Source organism: Lissotriton vulgaris, chromosome 4_1, assembly GCF_964263255.1.
Source record: "Lissotriton vulgaris chromosome 4_1, aLisVul1.2, whole genome shotgun sequence".
NCBI classification, from domain to species: Eukaryota; Metazoa; Chordata; class Amphibia; order Caudata; family Salamandridae; genus Lissotriton; species Lissotriton vulgaris.
The window spans coordinates 1,837,347,227-1,837,367,865 of record NC_141691.1 but is presented as its reverse complement, the minus strand read 5'-3'; the positions used below and the strand labels follow the sequence as shown (position 1 = coordinate 1,837,367,865).

Below are 20,639 nucleotides of genomic sequence, written 5' to 3'. Positions count from 1 at the left end.
CTCTTTACAATCGGTAGTATGGGACTGTTACAAATGTTGCTCACTACTTCCTCTACCACCCCTGCCTCTACCAAAGAGTGTAAGATCTGTCAGTGCTTTCTCACCCTCTGGCGATATTTTGTACGGCGGTACCTTCGGTAGGGTTGCGTCCTGTCGTATTGTTACGCGTACTGGGTCAATCATCATTCGGCCTACGTCTGAATCAGCCCTAGCCCATAAGTGTGATGACAAAGTGTCCAGTAGGGATGCGTCCGTCTCGGAGATGGGAAACATGTGCTGAAAAGGGTTCTCTCTATGGTGTTGGGGGTTGTCATTCAGGATGACACGCACTCCGTCTGGTGAGCATCTGATAGTCGCATTGAAGTGTTTCAAAGGTCAAGACCCATAATGGCGTCTGGGGTGTTAGATGAGAGGAGGAATGTCGTTTCGACGCCATTGTTATCAAGATTAAAAGGGATCGGTCGGGACAAAGGGTTGGTGGGGGGGCGTACAGTCAAATCCTAATGAGGTCGCATGTGAGTCTGACAAGGGTGCCCTTGGAATCAGTCGTTCGGATAGTGCACTACGCGTTGCTCCCATGTCTACCAAAAATGGCGACTTTGTGCCCAGGACCTCAGCGGTAACATAAGGGCCTTGCTGATCAACATAGAGCTCGACTGTATCCCTCCCTTGCCTGTCCTATGCAAAGTCGTACGTGTTGTTGTAATCTGTCTGTTGGTACTGATTCTGTCTGGGGTGGTCAAATGTGTTCACTCTTCCTGGCCTTTCCTCGCTTGCTTCACTCGCATACTCTCTCCCATATCCTCTTCCTCTCTGTCCACTTGCTATTTCCCTCTCCCCTCTGCCCCCACCAGCTCCTAACAAAGCCGGGCTTTGGGATTTCCAGTGTCTATATTCTTTGCAAAATGCACGTTGATCCTGTCCTAGGTCTTGGCGCCCTACATATGATGTTGATGGATTGTTCCTAGGTGGCTGTACTCTAGGGGTATTCTGCTGGTTTCCTCCCCTATATTGCTCCCTTCCTGTATTCGCCCCCTGTAGTTGTGCTATCACTACCCTTTCCTTCAAGTCCTTCTTTTTCCTTTCTGTAGCCCTGTCATTTTCGTTTCTCTGATGCTCGTAGTATTGGGCCATTTGGAGAATGGCCGCCGGTTTAGATGCTGCCCAACTACTTTCGCTGGCTTGTAGTTTCAGTGATACATCTGGCAGTAGTCCTCTGAAGTAGTTCTGCACAAATAAGTGGTGTCGGGTTGCGGTGGACATATTTTGTCCAATGTAATCGGAGAACACAGTTTCAAATCTGGAGAAATATTCGGAGACATCCTCTTGTGGTTTCTGGCGGCACGCAGTTACTATGGACCAGTCTATCTTTTTCTCTGGGATCAGCGTTTTCACTTTCTGCACTATTTGCCAGGAAGGTCTAATATTGCTTTAACTAGTTTTTGACCATGGTTCCGCTGTTTATGTAGTGTGTAGAGTTGTTCCCAGGTATGACCAAACAGTTCGGTATGGTCTACTTTCCTAATCTGTTTCCACACATCTGCTGGCAAACATAACCCGAAGAACAAGTCTATGTTGGCAAGTTTCATTATTGTTGTGAGAAGTTGGCCTGATATATGATGTCTCCAATTCTGGGGACACCTTGTATCAGTCCAAACAATCCCTTATGGTGATGGTTGTAAGTCAACCTTATAGACAAGCTATCCTAAGGGTAGCATGGACTAAGCAGCCTTAAAGGCTTAACTCAAGAGGGCATGTGAAGCCAGCTGTTTTACCAATCACAATCCTGTAATATCAAATAAAAGGAAACCACACAAGTTATATATTATATAAATATATGTATTTATTCTCATAATAATACTCTATACTCTTTGAGTCTAGAAGCACAAGCGTTTAAACAAAAGCACAGTAAAACATATGAAAGTTGCACAATTATGGATGAGGCCCAGGGGCCACTCAAACCATATACTAAAATAGTGGTATAAGTATCACTACTCGAACAGTGGTAAGGCCTGAGGCCTTGGGAATCGCTGGGGCTATTCGGGACTAGCAGTGGTGAAGTCGGGAAAAGCCCGCGGGACTCGGGTGCAGCGCTTAAAGCACACGAATGCACCAATGCAAAGTCAATGATGTGTAAAAGTTACAAAGTTACTGTTTTAGGAAGGTTCCGAATAGAATTACCAAACTTTAGACTTAGACACTAGAGGTGTATACCAATGCAGGAGCACTAGCGTTCACGAGTTACCTCACCCACAGGAAGCGGGTGCACAGGTGTCAAAGTGTGTGGAGTTTCGTCAAACAGTTTGATGGTTCCTGGAGATGAAGATGCTGCAGGCGTCCAGAAGAGAAGTGTCCGATTGGATCGCAGATGTAGAGTACCTGAAAGCAGAGGGGACAGAGTCTGGGTCACTCAGCAGTGACCAGGGTGGAACCAGGAAGGAACCAGGCTATGTCGGGCGCAATCAGGTGGTTGTCGTGAAGCTTGTTACTACCGCGTGGACTCTGGGGCACTGAGGATGTTCAGGAGTAGATCCTGAGCTGTCCCACGAAGGCTCTCGCTGTCGGCGGTGTCGGCTTCCGGATTGGAGCAAACAAACCTTGGCAAGCGCAACCCACGCAGGATTCGAAGATCGCTTCTTACTCGGACCACCAAGGTCAGAGTGGGTGCTCCTTTTCAGGGGAGCGAGGGCCAGTCCAGAGCAACCGGACTGGCAGAGCAAATTCAAAGGTTCGTCGGTACCGGGGCCACCAGCCAACAGGCAAGCGACCGGACCAACGCGTCGAGCAGCAAAATGCAGAAGGGCCCCACACAGCACTCTGAGAGTGTGGAGGGGGTAGCTTTGGTGCAAAAGCTTCTCGGGCTGGGGCTTCTCAAACCCCAATGCACAGCGTCGAGGGAGCCTCGGGAGCTGCACGGTCAGCACTTCGTGGTTTTTCCAAGATGGCTGGCCCCACGCTTCAGGTCGCCTCCACGGGTCTCAGATTCGCTGGGACTGTGGATCGGGCTGTTGGAAGGCGCGAAAGCTGGGTCTTGTCGATCTGTCGCTTGAGTTCCGGCGGGAACTGAAACAAAGCAAACGGTGAGGCGCTGGATGGTGCCTTTTTGCACAGGGTGGTCACTCCTTGACCACAAGGGAAATTCTTCAGTCTTCCACGTCGAGTGGGATGTCGAAGGGTCCAGAGTTCTGTATCAAAGTTTCAGTCAGGATAATCTGATGTGCGCTGACACTGCTCCCACCTTTATTCCAAACTAGTGGGCTGGATTACCTGCTAGGTCCCTCCTATGGGTGGGACCAAGGAAGGGGGTGGTTACTCCCCTTTCCCTTTGTCCAGTTTCGCGCCAGGACTGGGGCTGGTGTGCCCCAGAACCAGTTTGACTGGATTATGCAAGGGGAAGCCTTTTGCTCCCCATGCAGTGTCTAGTTTCATTCAACCCACCCTGCCCCAATACACTATCTCCTGTCTGGGGAGGTGTAGCACCTCCCTGCGATAGGAAACCCTTGTCCAGGCCTCCTCTGCCAAGTTTCGGTCAGCAACAGGAGGTCAGACTCTTGTCTGTGGCAGCAGCATCCATTTTGTGATGCTGAGGCTCTGGTTAGAATTAACCGCGTTTTAGCAAAGTAACATGTCTTCTCCCTCTAGAAGGGTGGAATGCTACCCCCGTCGCCAGGACTGGCGAGGGGGTAGTATTCCAAATCGTATGACACCTTACACGACATGTTTTGATGAAGCCCAACTAAAGTTAGCACATAACCGCGAGGATTATAATGCACTTAAGAGTATATGGTATGGCAATATCCCGGAACAGCTAAGGGAGTTGGTCCCGACAGCTGCAGACAGGCTCAGCTCATGCTAGAGCACCATCTCACATAAAACCAAGCACTCTGCCTCCAGGATTGTTAAGGCCTGCCATAGGAGTGACTTATAGGTATATATGTGTCCAGATATAGGTTTAGATATAGGTATACTATATCTAAGCAAGGAGTGATTACACCACCTTGCCCCAGCTGAGTGATCAGCCAGTTGTCAATTTAAGGTCCAGCCAGGGGTGGCAAAAGATATGCTGCAGCTCCTGGTAGGCCTTGGATGCACCTATGCCCTGGGCACTTATAGTGCACTGTACAGGGGCCGATAAGGTGTCCAGTACCAGATTGGTTATGCACCTAGGGTGCATGGAGTCCATTTTACAGAGAGAGCAGATAGCCTGGGGCCCTGATTAGTAGGGTCCCAGGCCAACTAAGTCGAAAACCGGCTAAACACTAGGCAAAAAATCTGGGGTAACCATAGTCTGGTATCCACCCTCCTACAATTGTTGATCCCAGAGCGGTACCTAGCTCGGTGTAAAAGGCGGTGGGGTTCTTTCGTAAATCCGGTAAAGATTTATGGAACGTCAAAATGTCCTGTCTGTCCCATGGCTGGTACACCCAATTATAGACCACCCTTCTCTAGCGTCTTGATGGTTCATATCGCCATGAGTCCCTTGTCCTCTAGGAGGTACCCAGTAAGGGCCAGCTTCTTTTATTGGCATCATGCTATCTGGTTTTTCCACCGGGGCTCCTGCTATCTTAGTTGTCCTGTCTCTATCTATCTGTCCTTGTTCTATGAGGTGACTCAATACTTCTAGTGTGGATGAAAATAGTTCTGCAACATAGTTGTCGCCTTCATCTCAGATGTCTACCTTCCTATAGAGAGCCTCTAGTCTCTTGGGCCCTACATCTTGGTACTTCTCTTCATATGCAGTAAGGGTGTGGTAACAGAGACATACAATAAAGTATTGTTTGTGGTTTGTAACATAGGAGTCGCATATGTCAGTTACATATTCTTCTGTTTCTTTCCTATCTATGAGGGTTTTAACAATTTTATCAATGCCTGCTCGCTCATTTCTACTTAATCGCGGGACCCTGGGAGCTCCTATTTCTTTAGTTCCTACCTCTACCATCCTGTGAGGCATTTGGTGTGGGTGACTCGGTGGGAGCAGAGGCGGTGGAGACTGAGGCGATCGTGCGCGATCGTGCCATCTCCAGCTATCCTTTGGGGGTCCTGGCATTGTACTACGGTATGAGTAGGGGCATAAGGGGGTGGCATGTATATCATTGGGGGACCTAACAATAAATCATCTACCCTCTGTTTTGCTGGTATTTCGGGGTAAAGAGTTGAGGGAGTTCTAACAGGGCATTGACCTGATATTTTTGATTCCTGTTCCTTTTTATCGTTTTCCTTTTCTATTAGTTCTTCTTTTTACAGGCTTGGTAAGCTGTTTTCGCGTTTCTTTATCTTGTCTAGCTTCGTCTCTTCTCTTTCGTTGAGCTGCCTCTTTTCGCCATAAACCAAAACTATCAAACATGGCTTGTCTAGCTTTCTTTTTGTGGAGAGCTAATTCTAACGTTTCTATTCTAGCGGGATCGAAAGATCCCGTCAGTGGCCACTGATTTACCTGGTCCTTCCTAGTGTATTTATGCCATAGTTTGCTATAAGCTACGGTGGCTAATCCATACTTTACGTACATGTCCTTGTTAGGGGTGCCTTCCAGCGGCGCCTGATGACTGACCTCTAACAAACGGTCCGGTCCAAAACAATCTAGAGAAAACAGGCATGACCTATTTAGCCGTCAAAATGAATATCTCGATCAATTTTAGACAAAGTCTGCACTACCTGTCCGCTGTCTGCAAAGAGAATATTCCTATTCTACGTTGTTTGCAAGCAGGGAATGTCTCTAACTCAAAAAAGGAATACTAGTATTTCTATAAATCAATCAATTTAAGTCGTTTTTTCACGACCTTACCCGGACTCTATGGACAGTTCTTCGTCTTCGCCTTCCAGCACCTGGTTGTCCTATTACTCCAACAATCAATGTGGCGTTCCTGTAAGGTCCCAGTCAGGACCGCAGGTCACTCGAGAGAGGTCAGTTCAGAACCGGTGAAGTTCAGTCGATCGGCATCCAGACTAGGGTCTCTTTTAGGCAGGTGCACTGCAATCATTTAGTCGTTCACTCAGTCGTTGGGACCTCTCTACCGGACCCAGGTGTCGCTGATGGGCCCCATGTTGGGCGCTAATTTGTGAAAGACAGCGAGTCTTCTAAGACCCCCAATGCTGCCCGGCGCAGGGTTCCGCCTCCTAATTCACCTTGGGTTTGTTACCAAAATAAGGAGGCAAGAGCTGGAAACTGGAAGACAAGAAAAGGGTTTTTCTCATGAGGAGACAACGTCCACTGCAGACACCGGGATGTCTGATGGAGGTGTCCAGCCGGCAACACCTTTGGCTCTTCCTTTTATACAGGTTTGACACAATGCATTTGTTTTCATCAACATGGTTACACAAGCTTGGATTCCCCGCCCCGGGCAGGTTGTCGCACAATCCCAACATTGTTTCATCATCCCACCCAGGCCAAACAGACAATTTTATCTTGCAGCTGGGCCTTGCTTCAGGGTCTAAAACATGTTAGACCGGCCAGATGTAAGAGTCTGTTCTGTTGATAAAAAACGGTCCCATTGTTGGAAAAACCAATCTTGCTGTTTGCAGTGCAATAAACCATGTTTGCAAGAGTCTGGTATTTGGAACCTGGTTGTGTAAGAATGTCCAAGGGTTTGCCTGTAAACAGAGATGAGAGGAAAAATGAGTTTATGGCAGCAAGTGGTGTTGATGTTAGTCGTGGCAATAGAGTTTATAGCCCCCAGCTCACATACCAAGTTGGTCAGAGGGATGCTAGTAAGGGCAGGGTAAAACGAAGGTGACCAACAGAATACAAAATGGCTGCGGTCGGTCAGAATGACTGCAGCATATGTGCACGTAGGAACTTCCACTAGACAAGATGGCGCAGGTAATGTTTATGATTATCATTTTGCTTTTAACAGTCGCCCCTTTGAACAGAACTAGCCAGCTTGTCAGTCTATTTCGATCTCCATAACGTCCTGTATCTCTTGTTCATACATTACTCTAATTTTTGTTAGCTGAGTGTCCATAGTCTTAGGGCGCAAAGTACTTATGCAAAGAGAACACAAAGGTGGTATACAGTGTACACCCAAACTGCCACATATTGCCAATACTGGGACCAAGAGAATCATTGATATTTTCCAACCCCAGGCCTTCAAGATGCCCCAAAGCCAACTTCCAATTGTCCAAGTCTCTGATCCTTGATGAATTTCTGAAGACAGACTATGGAGAGGTTTGATTGCTTCATAGACAGAAGGTGAATTATCCGGAATGTATACACAGCAGCTGGCACCAATGATGCGGCATGCTCCTCCACGGTCCGCTAGTACCACGTCTCGGACCATACGAGTCTGAAGAGCAACAATACGGACCGCTTGGAGCTCAGCAGTGTTGGTGAGGATGCCAGCGGTGACGTTCAGGGCGGTCTCTACTGCCTGGGACAGATGTCTGATGACTCTGCTGCGGTCGGTCAGAATGACTGCAGCATATGTGCACGTAGGTACTTCCACCAGACAAGATGGCGCAGGTAATGTTTATGATTGTCGTTTTGCTTTTAACAAAAGGCCGGGAGCAAAGTAACATATCAAGCCTGCTATCTACCTGGTGGACCGGTGAGGAGTACTCTCTCCGCAGTTCAGCTGTACGCACTGCAGGGCAGGCCTGTGGCACTCGGGAGAGTCCCAGCTCCTCAATGCCCAAGGCAGCTACGCTGCTGGAGGACTCACTTTCATGCACGTCGCATTCTAGTTCCAAGGGCTGGGCCTTCACCGGTAGTTGGGGCAATCCTTACACAGTCGCTTGCAGCAATTCGTCCTCTGTCACCCATGTCAAAAGTCTGGGGTGCACGCCTCTCTGCCACCGCAGCACTTCTCAGAGGGGCCAGCCAATTCCTGAGGCAACCGACCCATTCAGGCCCATGGGTCCGTGCCATGAAACTCCTGCGTATCTGCCGTTCCGCAGAGAAGCTACAGTTCCCACTGCGCCGCAACCCTAATCCAAGTCGACTCAGGTCCTCCTCCAATGCGCCCCAAGGGGAGCGTACGTGCCAGATGCAGTTCCCCTCTTTTCCTCTGGGCATAGGATGTCCTGCGAACTGGCCTCCGCTGTTCCTCCGCGGGTCAGAACCCGATCTCCACCAGCAGGACACTGCATTCTCAGGTCTAGACCCTTAGGGGAACCCCCCAGGCAGCACTCGCACCCAGGGAGGAAGCCCTCGAATCACGACCCGGGCTCCGATCACGTGCTCCACCTTGCTCATCCTCTGGAGACAGTGATGTGGTGCGTTCGCCTCCTTCACCGAAGAACCATTGCCGTAGCTGTGTTCCGCGGGCCCCCACAATGCACAGCAGCCTCCTAGACCAGGTAATTGCCGACGAGCCCTCGATTGGGACACCAGCCCCAACAAATTCCGGGTTCCGTCTCATTTTGCAGGTGCCGCTCGATCCCGGGTCGCCATCTTGCTTGTTCTCAGCCCGACAGCCGCCTCAAACACAAACTCGCCCTTGCTGCCTGGGAGCCGGTAGGGTGGCCTTAACCAGCTCCTCGTTGTCCTGGCACCACCTGGCCCGGTTCTGGACGTCCACTGGTCTCTGACTCCGATGGTTTGGGCCGATAATTAGCCGGCTGGCGTGGAGCTCCGAGCTCACCCGTCCTCCATTGTCTGCTCCTTGGCCACGCTCCCCCACTAACCTGGTGTATTAAATAGGTCCAAGATAGCTTATTGGTCAGGCTGCGAATGAGTGCTAGTGAAATTCAACAAGCATTGGCGAAGAATGTCTCGCATATGCAATAGCTATTGGCACTCTCAGCTTGTTTTAGCTTTGTAGTGCACCAGCGTGGCTGCTGTTCAGCATGGCTAAACTTTGTGGCCGTGAGGAGAATATCTAGAAGTAGTATGGTGTGTGCAAGGCGCAGTAGCGTACTCCCATTAAACACATTTTCAACTGAAATGAGTTGCATTTTCACATACATACAGTTTTACTAATAAAATTATGCAGCTCGCAAACAATCGTGTGGAAGTGTATTGATTTGTTTGGATCGAATTAAAATGTTTCTACCACACTATAGAATTACCATAAATGAGCTTTATTTGTGCTTTTTATAACTGTGATGTATTCTGAAATGTCGGAGCAGTTCATTAGGCATTTAAACAGTGTGCAAGAAAAAAACCTTTCACCGCAATTTTTTTTTTAAAAGAATGTATATTTTTCCCTTTCCCCATTAAGGTTACACCTACCCCATTTATGAAAGAACAAACTTTGTAGCCATCCCATCCCTTCCCATGCAGTTGTCAGAGAAGTCACCCGCCCGTTGAGATCCTTTGAGTTTCAGGCACTATTTTCCGCACAGGTAATATTGCTAGTATCCTTGTCGCTAAATCTTAATACTCTCTGATATTTGAAGTACTTCCCTATTCAGATCCGGAAATCACTAGATATCGATCTCCCACTGCATACTCGTAATGCCATATTGCCAGATCCTCTTCTGCGTTTTCATCCACCCTACACCCCGTAGCCTTACTTCCTAAGCTATTGCCTTTTCTTTGACATCTTTCAACCATCTCTGCTCTGCTTGTTGGGACCCGCAGTGTCTATCCATACTATGCCCACTCTTTTTGCCAGAAGTAATGCCAATTGTACTAATCTCCACTGCATTTTCTCGCTCTTGCATTGTTTCAATATCATGAGAAAATGTGGTAGGCTCTAGCCTCAGCGTCACACTTCTATATTTTGTAGTGTTTCAACCACCTGACTCCAGTAAATTTGGACCATTGGACATTCCCAGGCTAAGTGTATGAAGGATGCCGGGATAGTTTTGCATCTGGGACATGTCTGGTTTTGTTGGGTTTCTGCGGTGTAGCTAAGCTGGAGTAGCTAATGTGCTGTGCAAGTAATTGAAGTGAACTGGTTTGAACGTCTCGTTACATGAGGCCACCTTCAGTGTACAGGCTTCCTTCCATCCTGTCTGCTATCAGTGTACCTAAGTCGTCCTCCCAAGCTACTCTTGCTCGTGACTCTGTTCTGGGCATATCCATAATCAAGGCTTTGTATAACTGATATCAAATGTCTTCCTTAAAGGCCTGGAAATGTTGCAACAGGCATGAGAACGAGACTGCCGGTGTCTTCTGATAAAATAAAGTGCCATAGGAAAGCGGGTGCTACCTGACCCGTTCCGTATGCCAAAGTGTCCCATGTCTCCTAATTCTGACTGCCAGGGGTTACAGCGCCAGAGTGAACAGTAATGGTGATAATGGGCACCCCTGCCTGGTGCACCTCTGGATCTCCAAGGGATCCAAGATCATCCTTCCCTGACGCACTATGGCAGGGGACCAGAATCTCGGTCCCACACTCTCCAAACCCGCCTGGAGAAAGCCCCAATATACTGTCTACTGCCTTAGCTACATTGATGTAGCAAGATCCTGCACAGTCCTCCACTTCATGGATGACTTGCATGAGCCGCCTAAGATTCATTGCAGTGTTCCTGCATGGTCTGAACTCTCATAGGTCAGTGTGGATTAGAATACACAACTTTGGGCCAAAGTTTTGCATAGAATCTTCATGTCTAGATTTATCATCGTTATTTGGGTGGTAGGAGGCTGAGTTGGAAAGCTCCGTACCCAGCTTTGTGGTCATTATGATGCCCTCATGAAAGGACAGTGGGGGGAGGGGGGGTGCATTTTTTTTTTCTATGCCTCTGCGTACACTCCCTGCAGGTGGGGGACTACCACAGTTGAAAATGTTTGAAAAAACTGCAGTGAAATCGTCGCTGCCCAACGCTTTTCCGGATGGGAGAGATTTAATAGCAGATTGTATCTTGTTCACTGTTGGTGGGTTGTCTAGCGCTTGTCTCCCATCCTCACGCAATTGCGGAAGCTGCAAATCCCCTAGGTACTTGTCTAATTGCTTCTGGGTGGGGTTTCCAGAGTTAGTATGTGCCTGTTCGAGATGCTTCCTGAACACCTCCACTATGTCGCTCTGGGTACACGCCTCTCCTTCACCATGGTTCACGAGACAGAGGCTCGAAAAATGTACTCGCCCACTCGCAAATGCGAGTCAATTTCTTTCAGGGCTAGACACTTTTCATGCCTACCTGACCGGCCTGGCGATTGAGCTTTGTCGCTGTGCTAAAGCGCAGTGCCGGTAAGGCTCGAGGGCAGCTGGGTGAAATGTTCAGGAACTGCTGTGACAAAATGCGGGAAAAGCAATGGTGTTGATTGGCTGATTGCAACGCAGGTTTGGTCTGCTGGGGCCTAGTTGCAATCAGCAAATCAGATGGTAGCTAATCTCTGCACAGTAAAGTTTACATGCTTCTCATTGGCTGATTACAATGAGCTGCAGCAGGATATACTGCCTGAAAAGCGTGTAAACTGCCTTTGCCAACCCCTGTATCCAAACTTGACCAAAGGCAGACCATGAACGAGACTGGTGCCCTAGCGAAGCAGAAGTTCTCCTGCACCTTGGGTGTTTAACCATGGTCCTGGGAGCCCTGCGAGTGGAGCTCCGCCTGTGATGTAAGCCTGCGCCTGCCGAGGACGGCTCGATCTCTCTGCTGGAGACCCTACGGTAAGTGAGCTTAGATAGGAACACCAGGGGTTCTTGCTCCGATTGTTGGGGAGAGTGACTTTGAAGGGAATTGACGCACAGCCGGGGCTATTGTCATGCTTGTTATTGTTTCAGTCTTCTATCCTGGAAAAGGACACATTTACAAGCAACGTAAATAAACCTAGTTGACTAGAAATTAGGCATTAGACCTCATTATAATTAACGTGTGCAATCACATTAGCACTGCGAACTGCCTGTGATCAGAGGGTTGATATCAAATAGAGGGCGACACAGGCAGACAGAGGGCACTCACTGCTTGTGCCTTGTCAAATGGTAGCTCGTGAGGTGCCAACAAGCTGCCTGCAGTGCCCATCAAGGCGCCAGATATCAGCGCAGGACTTTTTGTGTTTTGAATTACCCAGCTCTATAAAGGGGGTGCAGTCGAGGGTGCACAGTCTGGATGCAGAGGGTAAACAGCGACCCACGATTCCTTTGTTATTTTAAGTACAAAAATATTTAGCTGTATAAAACGAACTATAGTAAGGAAGGAGTGAATGGGTGGGTTGGCAAAGATAAGTGGTATAAATATAAGGTGGCTGGAGGAAAGTGGACAAGAACAAAAATATATGTCCACTCCAAATTATACAACCAATCACATTAAACAAAACACATCTTTTTATTTCCTGGGGTGATTTGCAATTAACTGTATATGAACCATGGCCGTTCACAAGAAGGACCTGGCTGGCGCTGTCCTCTTGAAGTTGAAAGGCCAAGCCGTGGAGCCCACCAGGACGGGAAACAGATGTATGGGCAGGTTATAATCGCAATCTATGGTGTGAAATCGCACTGAAAGGCTTCACCGTCGCTTGACAGACAGGTCCCCACGTCAGCAACCTGTGATGGAAAATGACGATATCATGTCACGAGCAAGCAGGGCAGTATTGTTTATGTGGCCTACTTGTGCTTACACAGCATGCCTGGTTTGATAGCTGGGACATAAAATACAAATGCAAGACCCCGTTAAAACGTTCCAGTCATACAGTTACTTCTGTCCCAAGCCATGGTGCGAGCTGCCCTTTCCTAGGCTGTGCTCTAGTATGTTTAAGGTACAGCAGTGTACCGAGTACTGGGAAGAGTGATTATCCGGGGCCGTACTCTAAAATGTTTAAGTTACATCGGTGTACCTGAGTACTGCTAAGTTTTTTTTTTTTTTCAGATTTATATAGCGCTTACCCGACCTGAAGGTATTGCAGTGCTTTACATGAGCACCAGTTAGGTTACACAAGGACACACTAATTTTTGTTAGGCACATGGAGATTAAGTGATTTGCCCAGAATCACTGGATGCTGAGCCACCGGAGCCGTACTCTATAGTATGTTTAAGGTCCAGCGGTGAACCGGAGTTCTGCTAAGAGTATTCATCCAGGGCCACACTCTAGTATGTGTATCGTATCGTATCGTATCGTAAGGGGTGCTTGTATAGCGCACTGACACCATGGGTTTCCTGGCGCTGGTTGGAAGTAGAGGGGACAGAAAGACTAACCAGATTGGGGAAAAAGCCAAGTTTTTAGAGACTTACGAAAAAGGGTCAGAGAGTTAGAAGTTTTAAGAGAAAGGGGGAAGGAGTTCCAGAGCTTGGGGGCCAGGTGTGCAAATCTCCGGCCTCCAGATCCGCAGAGCTTGTAGGAAGGAACAGTCAGGAAATGAAGGTGAGAGGATCTCAAGTTGCGGGACGGGCAGTAGGGTCTGATGAGGGATTTCACGAAGATGGGACAGGGGCCAGCCAATGACTTGAAGATAAGGCAGCCGATCTTGAAGGCTGCCCTAGAGATGACAGGGAGCCAGTGGAGTTTAACGAGGAGGGGCCTAGCGGATTGCCACTTCGGAATCCCTAAGGCCAGTCTCGCCGCCTGATTTTGGACCGCCTGCAGTCTAGCCATCGATGTTTTGGGCAGACCATGGTAGATCGAGTTGGAAAAATCTAGGCGGGAGAGGACGAGGGCCATGATAACCTGCAGGAGGGCGTCAGGTGTAAGGAGGTGTGCCACTTTCCTGATCCTGCGCAGTTGGTAAATACAGGACAAGACCACGGTCCCCACCTGCGGCCCTAGGGATAGAGCGGAGTCAATAGTGACCCCTAGGCTCTTCACCGAAGCCACGGGAGTGGGAGAGGGGCCCAGTTCCACCGGCCAGAATTGAGGCCCCCAGAAGGTGGCGCTCCTACCGGGAAGGAGGAGCTCCGTCTTACCGGGGTTCAGCTTTAACTGGTTGTGGCCCATCCACTGGAGAATGTGGGACATGACTGCCTGAAAATTAGGGATAGCAGAGGGGGAATTGAGAGAAAAGATGAGCTGCAGGTCGTCCGCGTAATTGAACACGGTGACGTCCCACTGCCTCAAGGAAAATAGAAGGGGGCGAAGATAAAGATTGAAGAGAAGAGGGGACAAGGAAGAACCCTGGGGGACCCCACAGAGCGAGTGCTCTCTAGGAGCCCTGAAAGCGCCCAGGCTAAGGGTCTGAGACATGCCAGTCAGGAAGGATCTGACCCAGGCCAGCGCCAGGCCCTGGATGCCAGCCTGCTCGACACGGCGGAGAAGGATGTTATGATCCACCGTGTCGAAGGCGGCTGACAGATCTAGTAATACCAGGGCCTGAGGGGTACCCTTGTCAACACCGTCTCTCAGGGCGTCCAGCACGGCCAAGATCACTGTCTCCGTAGAGTGGCCGGGTCTGAAGCCTGCTTGGTTGGCCTCGAAAGTTGGAACTCTCGATAAACTGTGAGAGACAGGTGGTGACGTGGGCTTCCAGGATTTTTGAAAAGAAAGGTAAGAGAGAGATGGGGCGGTAGTTTGCCGGGACGGCGGGGTCAGCCCCCGGCTTCTTCAGAAGGGGCACCAGCACGGCCTCCTTGAAGGAGCCCGGCACCGTACCAGAGGAAAGAGAAGAGTTTAGCAGGGGGAAAATGCAGTCGGGTAAAGAGTGGCAGATGTCCCTGAGTATGGAGGGGGGGCAGCAGTCATCTGGGGATCCCGACTTGATGCGGGTGGCAAGAGTGGCCAGAGAAGTGGAGTCTAGAAGAGGAAATTGTGTGAAAGAGGAAGTATTGTGAGGGGGGGAGACAGATCCAGCGCCAGGGGACGTGACGGGGATGGTGTCCTTAATCAATACGATTTTTTTCAATGAAAAAAGTGCTGAGGGCATTACATGCTTCCTGTGTAGGGGCCTGAGTAGGGAGCGTCCTGGGGTCGGAGGTGAATTCGTTAAGGACTTTAAAAATTTCCTTAGACTGGCAAGGGGCAGATAAGATTTTACCAGAGGCATAGGTTTTTTTGGCAGCCAGAATGGCGAGTTTGTACCCGTTGCGGGCGGCCACATAGGCGTCTCTGCTTGCAGGGCTGTAGTCTCTCCTCCACTTGCGCTCGAGCTGACGGAGTTCCAAATGGAGAGCTTTTAGGTGGGGGGTGAACCATTTGTGGGAATTGCTGTGCCGGGATTGGGGGAACTTAGTGAGGGGGGCAAAGATGTCACTGGCTGTAGTGAGCCAGTCTGCCACAAGCCCGTGGAGCTCGTCGGTACCAGTGTCGTTGGGTGGCAGGGGATAAGTTTGGGACAAATGAGCCAAAAGTTTGGAGGGATCGACAGCCTTCCACTTGCGAGCCGTGCCACCCTCCCGTGGGGGGACCTTGTTCTGGCCGACCGCCGAAAATGTGGTGTCGATCAGACAGTGTTCTGACCACACACAAGGTGTTATTAGTGGGCGAGAAGACGTGACTCCATGGGTCCAAATGTGGTCGAGGATGTGGCCACCCTTATGGGTGGCAGACCTGACTAGTTGGATGAAATTCAGGCTTGAAAGACCCTCAAACAGTTTGGAAGCATGTGGGCCAGCGTCCTCGTGTTGAAACCAGTAATTAAAGTCGCCAATGATGATAATACGGGGGGAGCAGGTAGTAATATTGGTTAGCTGATCGATAAAGGATGAAGGGAAAGACGGCATGGAGTGGGGGGGGGCGGTATAGTAGCACAAGAGTGACTGCACCTACCTCGGTCCCCAGGCTAAGGACCAGGGTATCTACATCCGGTAGGGTCATGGCCGCGGAGGCGATAATCCTAAGATCCTTGCGTATTACCGCCGCCACCCCTCCCCCGGTGCGACCCCCTGATCGGTTGGTGTTCAGCAGAAAGTAGTCAGGGGGTAGCGTGGCCAAGATGTCTGGGAGAGAGTCGTCGGTAAGCCAAGTCTCTGATAACAATAAGACATCGGGGCTTTCAGACATGAGGAGATGCAGGATGTCAACTTGGTGCTTGACCATTGAACGGGTATTTAGGTAAAGGACCCGAATAGACGACTCGATAGGAGCCGGAGCGGTAAGTGATAGTGTCGGCGCAAGATTAGGGATTGGAATGCCTGCAATGCCGAGTGAAGTAATGCGGGTCCAAATGTCGGGGGAGAGAGGACTGGCCGAGGCATGTAGGCACTTAAGGGCTGAGGACGTGTAGGATAGAGGAGTGGCAGCACTACTGGCCCCTGGGCCCGTCCGGCCGCGGACGGGCGCAGACGGGCTGGACTTAGGCGCGACTTCGGCGCGCTGACGGCGTGCCCGTTGCGCCCGTCCGCTGCGCTCCCTGTAAGGGGGCGCCATTTTATGGGCTGAGGTCGTGAGTGGCCGAGCGCTGCACCGCTCGCCTCCTCAGCGTCCTCACCCAATATGGCGGCCAAACAGCGCGACCCGGCGGGAATCAATCTCCTGCGAGGGCGGCTGACCTTGATGAAGGTGGTGGCAAACCTGCACAACAAAAGGGGGTTAGTTGGCTGGCGGCGCGATTAAAAATTGGTATTTTAAAATGAAGAATTAAACATGCGCGAGTAGCGTGGAAGGCAGCGCGAGCAGCGCGAGTAAAGCGCGTCCAATGCGAGACAGGCAAGTGGCTAGATCCCACTGACCGGCTCGTGGCTTCCAACCAGTCGTGGAGGCAACCCAATGACTTTTATGGGCTGAGGTCGTGAGTGGCCGAGCGCTGCACCGCTCGCCTCCTCAGCGTCCTCACCCAATATGGCGGCCAAACAGCGCGACCCGGCGGGAATCAATCTCCTGCGAGGGCGGCTGACCAGGATGAAGGTGGTGGCAAACCTGCACAACAAAAGGGGGTTAGTTGGCTGGCGGCGCAATTAAAAATTGGTATTTTAAAATGAAGAATTAAACATGCGCGAGTAGCGCGGAAGGCAGCGCGAGCAGCGCGAGTAAAGCGCGTCCAATGCGAGTCAGGCAAGTGGCTAGGTCCCACTGACCGGCTCGTGGCTTCCAACCAGTCGTGGAGGCAACCCAATGACTTTTATGGGCTGAGGTCGTGAGTGGCCGAGCGCTGCACCGCTCGCCTCCTCAGCGTCCTCACCCAATATGGCGGCCAAACAGCGCGACCCGGCGGGAATCAATCTCCTGCGAGGGCGGCTGACCAGGATGAAGGTGGTGGCAAACCTGCACAACAAAAGGGGGTTAGTTGGCTGGCGGCGCGATTTAAAAATTGGTATTTTAAAATGAAGAATTAAACATGCGCGAGTAGCGCGGAAGGCAGCGCGAGTAAAGCGCGTCCAATGCGAGTCAGGCAAGTGGCTAGGTCCCACTGACCGGCTCGTGTAATGTACAGTAATGTACCCAAGTGCTGCTAAGAGGGTTTATATGAGGCAGTGCTCTAGTATGTTTAAGGTTTAGTGGTGTACCTGAGTACTGCTGACAGTGTTTATCCAAGGCCGTGCTCATAACTTTCAAAACATTGCAGTGAGAATAGTAATGAGGCTAAAAATTTCGATCATGTCTTACTGGTCCTAGATCAACTGCGCTGGATATGTTTTGAAGTAAATTTGTATTCAACCAATTTGAGGGTCGAGTGCCTTGATGGTAGGTCGAGCAAAAAATTCTAGTCACTAGACCTGCAGGTCAAGTACGATTTTTAAGATTTGTCGAGCCCTGAGTGTATACTGAAGGGAACGTTGCACTCCAGATGTGAGGCTCGCACACCTTCCCCTCAGGACAGTCTACTGCTCTGCTTTCAGCCTTAGTTCAATTTAAATCAATGTAATCCCCCAGGGCCGTTGCCATCGTTTTTTCCCCCCTACATGGTCTTGTAGTATCTATGGGGAGCCTCCAGGAATAGAGGGCCCGGGGCCTCCTCCCTCACATGAACTTGCATGTCACCCTTGTGTGATTTGAAGGGTATCTTGGTAAGTGCGTGGCCTCTTGTATTTTCAGTGTGGTCTGATGTGGTGCCAAGATCCTATCTAGTCTACTATATGTTCCATGTGTGGCCGAGAGGCCGGTATATTCCTCTTTCCCTGGGTGCGTGTCCCGCCAAACATCCCCAAACCCCAGTTGTGCCAACACTTCGCTAAGTTAGCCTTGACTCTTGGTTTAGTCAATTGTCGTGGAGGGTGGCGGTCCAGCCCTCTGTCGATCACACAGTTAGTCTCCCACTCAAAAAGCATCTATCACTCCAGAGGACAGTATATCCCTCAATGTGGCATAGAAAACCGGGTCATCCACTGTGGGACCATAAGCATTAAGGATTGCTATCTCTTGTCCATCTAGCTTGCCCTGCACTGGTATATATCTACCCTCTGTCTGCCTCCATGTATTTCAGTGCAAAGAGAACCCCCAGGTCCACCCATAACGAGTTTCTTCCCCCCTCCCTCCATTTTTTTCCCCTAGTTTTACAGCTCTGGCATCTGTCAAGCGTGTCTCCTGGAGACATGCTATACTGTGTTATGTCGTTTAAGGAGTGACCGGACCTTATACTACTTTTTTGCAGTGCCAAGCCCCTGTACGTTCCAAGTAGTAAGCTTAGATTTGCTGGAGATCTCCATTTTGTTTAGTGGTCTGACCCCTCTCCCCTGCGCAATCTCATACAAAGTGCTGGTTGCTTCCCTTCAATTTCCACCCAAAAACCAATTGACTGTAACTAAGTAACATAAAACACCTGCGTTCGCCCTCACCCCTCCCATGGATGGCCATAGCAACAACATCCGTCTACAACGGTCCACCCACTGCTGTGTGAAGACTGACACAACGTTCCTGTTGGCTCAACCTTGACAAACCATAAACAAGGAGTAACACTTCCTAACAGGCTCTCCGCTCCCTACAACCCATGTTTCTTGTACTCCGCTTTACGATTAATATCAGTGCCTAAATGACCCCACCGCTGTATTGCAGCATAGATGGGTCCTCCCAGATCCCTTCGATCCCCATTACCATATGGCAGTTGCAAATAAGCTGTAGATCAACCAGTTTGTCTCATTTTGCAAGGACACCCCTCCTCACCCAGTTGCGCACTGTCTCTATGCCAATTTCGTGCAGATCTCAGCCCTCTCTGCCTTCCCCTCTGTCCATATCTCTGGAATAATTTAGACAGGCCTTCGAGGCTGGTTCCATCCTGGATGTCTCTGCTATAGTCACCCCAAACCCAGCTCACAGTTGTATCGTTCCTTTGTCAGCAGCATGGATTCTTTTGGATGTCTCAGAAGGTCTGTTCACCAGCCTGGGACTGGCCACCCCTTTCATAGGGGATCCCTGTTGGCACATGCCCTATGTCCGGCCCTCCCTACTGTGTGCACTTAGGGGTCCCTGACTTCCAGCCACTCCCATACCTCTGCCCGTTCAGAGGAATGGGCTTTGTCTTTGTACATGACCTTCAGTTAGGCAGGGTATAATAGCATATACAGGAGTCCCTGTACTCTGAGTATTTGTTTAATGGCCAAGAAGGATTTGTGTTGCTCTAGGACTAATTTTGTGTAGTCCGGATATATGTGGATTCAGCTGTTTTGAAACCACTGTGGTTCCTGTTCCTGTGCCGCTCTTAAGATGCAGTCCCCGTAGTTAAGGATGTTGGCAATGATTCCTCTCGGAGGGCCCCCACTGTGGCGGGAGCGGAACCAGGGCCATGTGTGCACTTTCAACAATAAAGACACCTGACAGGCCATTGGGTTTCAGAACCCTCCGGATCCAATCCTCCAGGAACTGTTAAGAGGACCCGCCCCCGCCTTTTCGGATAATCCCAGCACTCTGATATTGCTGCGGCGCGATCGGCCCTCCGCATCCTCTGCCCCCGTCAAGCTCTGTCATTGCGGTAGACATTGTGACCACCTGCCGCTTCAGAGTGGTGACCTACCCCTGGAGGGCCGCGATGTTAGATTCTGCTGTTACCACCTTGTCGGAAACTTTGTGTAGGTCCGCCCTCAGAAGGTTCACTTCAATGGAGACTGTTTCTGTCGTTCTAATGCTGTGCATAATCCTTGTATGGCCGCCAGAAGTTCCTCCCTGGATGGCTCTGAGGCCAGGGGCTCCCCCGATTTTCCCCTTCGTCCACAGGTCCTGTCTGCCTTGTCAGTCTATGCAGGGGGTGTATGGGGGTGGTATATTGCGTGATGGTATTGCTCACCAGGGCCCAAGCTGCTATCTTTGCCCATGGTGGAGCCCCAGCCTGTCTCCCCTTTGTGCAGGTTGGACTTGGTCATTGGGGCTGCAGGATCTCCTGGACGTCTCCATTCTAACTGCCCCTGCTTAATTTTTCTGTTATGGCTGTCACCAGTTATGTGTCACCAGTTCTCTTATCTAGCTGTTGAGCCAGACCCCCGGTTATGCCCAGTTAGTCCTGGGATATAGATTAGACCTGTGCTCCCCTTCTGTGGAAGGGCTCTGGCTGTCACTGTGTTTTTTTTTCTATTTCAATGCTCTTGTTCTGTGAGTGGGTGAGGCCTCCCTGAATTGGGCCCCCCTGGCGAGCTATGGGAGCTCCAATGTTGTCTTGGCAGGACCAGCCCTGTGTACTAGATGGGCCCATGCTGAGGACCTCCCTCCGGCCTCTTTTGCTGCCCTTGTAACTTAGTAGGAGCAGAGGGCGCCACCCGTGCTAACTGGCATTTCTCCCTTGCTCTGGTGTCTATCTCACCGTCTTTGCAGGGGCAGGCTGTTCTGGTTGCGGCTGCCCGCTACTTCTCCGGTTTCTGCCTACTGCGGCGGAGCCGCCACTCCAGATGATGCCACTTTCTGGCCGGCTGCTCCCCAGTCGCCAGTAGCCCTGACTCACGCCAGGTCGCGTCTTCCGCTGGCTGCGACCCGGTGATGCCTGCCCCACCGCTGTCTGTCGCAGAGGGCCCCTGCAGTCCACACAGTTGTTG

At 50.4% G+C, this 20,639-nt stretch overlaps 1 protein-coding gene across 2 annotated transcripts in view; it reads left to right on the top strand.

The window, feature by feature from the left end:
* The window catches only part of RAD21 (RAD21 cohesin complex component), a 273,785-nt gene that overhangs the window by 34,868 nt on the left and 218,278 nt on the right, over positions 1 to 20,639 (top strand). The window contains exon 1 of one of the 2 annotated variants that reach the window (XM_086966141.1): positions 9,161 to 9,279. The exons of the other annotated variant lie outside the window; for it this stretch is intronic. The gene's annotated coding sequence lies outside the window, so the exon portion shown is untranslated. Of the gene's footprint in view, positions 1 to 9,160; positions 9,280 to 20,639 lie in introns of those variants that run through there. 2 annotated transcript variants of the gene reach the window in all.